Here is a 4,566-nt window from a genome sequence, read left to right on the forward strand (position 1 = left end):
GCCCTTCTGCATGCGTTTTCTCAATTCGTTCCCAAGAGGCATTGGCACCCACACAACGGCGCAGCCTCCCTGCAGCTACGGTCTCCATGTCGGCGCAACCTCCACTGCCGATGGCGACAAACGTTTAATTTGGGAATCGTGATGGTGGCGCACTGAGACCAGTGGCAACGAAGACACAATGAGGCTATTATTTTGTTGCTTATGGAAAGCATTTCTCCTGAATCAATTTTCATGTTTTTGTGGGGCAATTATTTTTGTTTGCATGACAAAAACATGAATCATCGTATTCTGTTGCTTCCCTGAACTTTCAAATTTAATTAGTTTATCTCATGATGAGCTAGTGCGTTAAGTGTAATGTATTTTCAAACATGAATCTGCTCAACGAACTCATGCTTAAAGCCTTAAACCCTACTTCACTGTAACTGTATTGTTGAAGGAGCTAAATGGATTCGCTGAACAGAACAACGACAGTGGAGGACCAACAGTTAGCCGAATGGCGCATGCACTATGGCCCCCACTTCGGTGACATCTCAACTCTCTATTTTCTTCACTTTCCCAATCTCTTTCTTCCTTTTTTGCTCGCCGGTATTGTTTTTCTCTCACCGTTTTCAAAGTTTCAATTGCATTGTGTTTGTTGTACCTCATTTGTTTTGACCTTCTCAATGCTTCGTTCAGGTTTGGGTTCAAAAATTACGGTGTACAATTTAGAACTGAGTAAGAGAATAATATTCTTCTCAGTATTCGAAGGAGTTCGCGTCCACAGAATCGCTTCTAGTTTCCCTCAAGGGAATGTAATTGCCGTATTTGGGGAAATGAGAGTGAAACTATTTAGCATCGTATTTGATAGCATTTCTCAGAGTCCAGAGTTGACGCTCATTCATTTGTTGCCGAAATTTGGTCACTCGGTTTTGGATGTTTGCTTCCTCAAGGTGAGTGAGAGTGAGTACTTAACATATTTCAATTTCGAAATAATGAATACTTCTTCTTATTCTGTTCTAACTTGTGTTGCTTTTTCTTTTTTCTTTTTACTTGGTAATAGGGATACTTGCACCATTCCAATGTGAAGAGTTAGTTTCTTGTTGTAGGATGTAGCGACAATTCAGTTTACATTTGGGATATTTCTAACTCTAATATGGTTCTTAAGGTTCAATCTCCAGGTTGGTATCAACTTTACTATATACCATGGATTGTTTTTTTTTTCTTGTAGATTTTTCTTTTTGTTTTGTTTAATGATGTTGTGTTTGTCGTTGGATAACAGTTGTTAGACAAGTGACCTCAGATATCTTAAGAAGGGGGGGTTGAATTAAGATATCACAATCTTTTCTTAATGAAAAATTCTATTTTGATTTTAACCCAAAAACTCAAGATTTCTTTCAAAATGAACTCCTAAATAATAATGCAAATTAATCTTACTGAATAGAAACAATAAGCAATAAGCAATAAACAATAAAGGAGTTTAAGGGAAGAAAGATTGCAAACTCAGATTTATACTGGTTCGGCCACACCTTTGTGCCTACGTCCAGTCCCTAAGCAACCCGCTTAAGAGTTCCACTATCTTGCAAAAGCCCTTTACAAGTTCTGAACCACACAAGGACAACCCTTCCTTTGTGTTCAGATTTCTTTACAACAAGAGACCCTCGGTCTCTTAATCCCTTTTGAGAAATAAGATGAAGAGAAGAAGAAATCTCTCTTAAAAGAGATAGATTGAACAATTGAGCACTCAAATAATTCTTTATTGAATTGCAAGTGTATTGGTCAAGGAATTTTTAAGAGGATAAGATGATTTTTCTTTTTGAGAGGATAAGACCTATTTGTTCTAAAAAACTCTAAGCAAATTCGTGTTTCAAGTCACATATAAATAAACCTTTGATGGTCATGTAAAAACCATTTGAACAGATGTGACCCTTAAAAATAATTTTCTGAAAATCTCCTCTGGTAATTGATTACAAGACTTGTGTAATTGATTACAAGACTTGTGTAATCGATTACAGACTTTAAAATTTGAATTAAAACGTTCAATAACTGCTGGTAATCGATTACCATCCATGTGTAATCGATTACACAGTGTAAAATTTAAATTTAAATTTTCTAATGGCTGTTATAAATCATGTTGGCCACTGGTAATCGATTAACCCTCGATTACATCTTCTGGTAATCGATTACCAGAGAGTAAATCTCTTGAAAAAGAAGACATTTTAGCTTAAATTTCTTGGCCAAACCTTTTGTTGTTTCAATTTGGAATTCCCTTCCTAAATCACTAGAGATCTTCTTGATGATGTATCTTGTATTCTTGGATTTTTGTCTTGAATTAAACTTGAGAAGCGCATTTTCATAAGGCATCAAAATATCATGACCATATGGCATCATCAAAACATCAAAGTCAAAGTCTTTGCTTCTACAACAGTGTGGTGCCTTCTGTACTTAATGAGATTATTGAGTCACAATCTTGAAGTTCTCTTAATTGCATCTGATACAATATTTAATGAGGTAAGAGATATGCTGATATTAAATGTTTACAATTGATGTTCGAAATGTCCGAAAAGAGTCACATAGATTATGAAGAATTTGTTTTGAACATATTGTTGTCACCATGCAAGTATGTCATTGGTTCTTTCCAATATAGAGTCTTGCTGACTAGTCTGTAGAGGAAGCATTTTGGTTTATGCATTTCATGATAATTGACCAAATGGAATTCCTTCCCCCATCCCTTTTTTTGCCTAGTAAGTAGTAAATGATGGTGAATGCTTCTTGGCTTAATGTTATCGAAATGGATATATAAGAGGGTCATAAAATATATAAGAGGTTTATAAATCATGCTTTTGATGACAAAATGGAAAGGTTAAATGGATTTGGCCGAATGGAACAAGGGAGGAAAGGATGTGGAGTAAATTTCCCCTAAACCATTGGTAATGTAAATTTCCTCCTTGCTCCTATTCTTGAGATCTTGTTTAGTATTATTTGGTTTGAAGTTGGGTCCAGATGCCTAATAACAGATCAAATATCCTCCATATGCTTTTATATTTATTACTCTAAATTCATCTTCTACAACTCCAGTAGGTTGGTGGCTGGAAAAACCTTCATCATAAGTCATAACAATAATTATATAGAAACCTTGTGTTGTTGTGTTGACACAATCCTGCTAGGTTTCCACATACTAGTACCAAAGACCTCATGCAAAAACACTCAAAAGTATATAGCATGACTGTTGTGCTACAGGCATAGTATGACACTACATGACTAACTAAGTTAATTTTATTTAAGTGCGCACATGAAGGATTTTTTATCTGCACTGTATCTCTTTATGTTTTACTTGAAAATTATGTTTGGTTTTCTTCATAGAAGTGTTGTACTTAAAATACTCGTCACTATCCTTTTTAAAAGATCCCTGTGCTTGTTGTGGCCTAATGTTTAATGTATTGATGTTTCTATTTTCTTTTAATTTCTTCAAAGAGTTTGGTTCCGGTAGATTATTATTTGGAAAGTTTCCCCTCACCACAATAAATTTCAAGTCATCAAGAAAACCATGATCATCAGAGCATTTCATCCTCCAATTGTTGTTGTATGAGGCTATTCATGTTTGTTAACTTATTGGACATAAAGGTTCAATCTTCTGAATAGCATGGTCGTCTTGTGGATCTAAACTGGTATATGTCTCTGATGACCGAAGGCAAGCTAGTTTTTTCAAGTCCTATTGTATCACTGATTTATGTTCATTCTTAAAGACAATGACACATGCTGATTGATCTCCTTTTATTAATGCAGTGCATGTGTCTAGGGTGTTTCTATTAAAAGGGAACATTCATTGTGCCATGATCCTATTGCCCTTGTCTTATTTGGGCATCATGCTCGGGTTTGGGATTGTTGTATTTCTAATAATGTAAGCCATTCAGTTCTGTTTTTTTTTTGTTTTTTTTTATTTTCTCAGGTTATATAGGATCTTTTAGTTAATGAAAATAAAACATGGTATTTCATTTCATACACATGAAAAGCCTTATTTTAAAGAAAATATTTGTACTGAAAGTCTGATATTGTGCTCCCCCACCCCCAACAAAAAGGTAGAATTGTTATATAGTATCATATCATAAAATTTTCCACTTCATACGAGCCTTACCTTTTTTTTTATTTCCCCTTCCAAGTGATCACTATTAACAAATAAATCCATTATTTTGTTTTGACATAACTTATTTAATTGAAATGTCTATTTACCTAAGATAAAAGCCTCTCTATAGACAGAACTTAAGACTCAAGATTTATACTTTTATTTGTGGCCCTTATTCATTGCAAGTGATTTAGATTCTCCGGTCTTCTTGTAACTTGTTCCTTATCACTAACCAATACATGCATAAAAATTGAAATGTACAATAATATTTCAAATATTCATGTGCTGCTAGCTTAAAATTTGTGGATCATTTTACTTCTTAATGTTGGACCTTGTGGCCTCAATAACTTAAGAGGGATAGGCTTAGAATGTAGAAGAAGCAACAACAATCAATTTAATAATGTTCTTTAAACATGAAAGGCAAAATTGATTGCAATAACATAAATGAGATAAGGGAAGAGAGAATG

At 34.5% G+C, this 4,566-nt stretch overlaps 1 pseudogene; it reads left to right on the forward strand.

Annotated features, from left to right (window-relative positions):
• The first annotated feature begins 443 nt into the window (after positions 1-443).
• On the forward strand, positions 444-4,303 carry LOC102668487 (uncharacterized; annotated as a pseudogene).
• The last annotated feature ends 263 nt before the right edge of the window (positions 4,304-4,566 follow it).

The sequence above is a fragment of the Glycine max genome, chromosome 18 (assembly GCF_000004515.6).
Source record: "Glycine max cultivar Williams 82 chromosome 18, Glycine_max_v4.0, whole genome shotgun sequence".
In the NCBI taxonomy this organism is placed as follows: domain Eukaryota; kingdom Viridiplantae; phylum Streptophyta; class Magnoliopsida; order Fabales; family Fabaceae; genus Glycine; species Glycine max.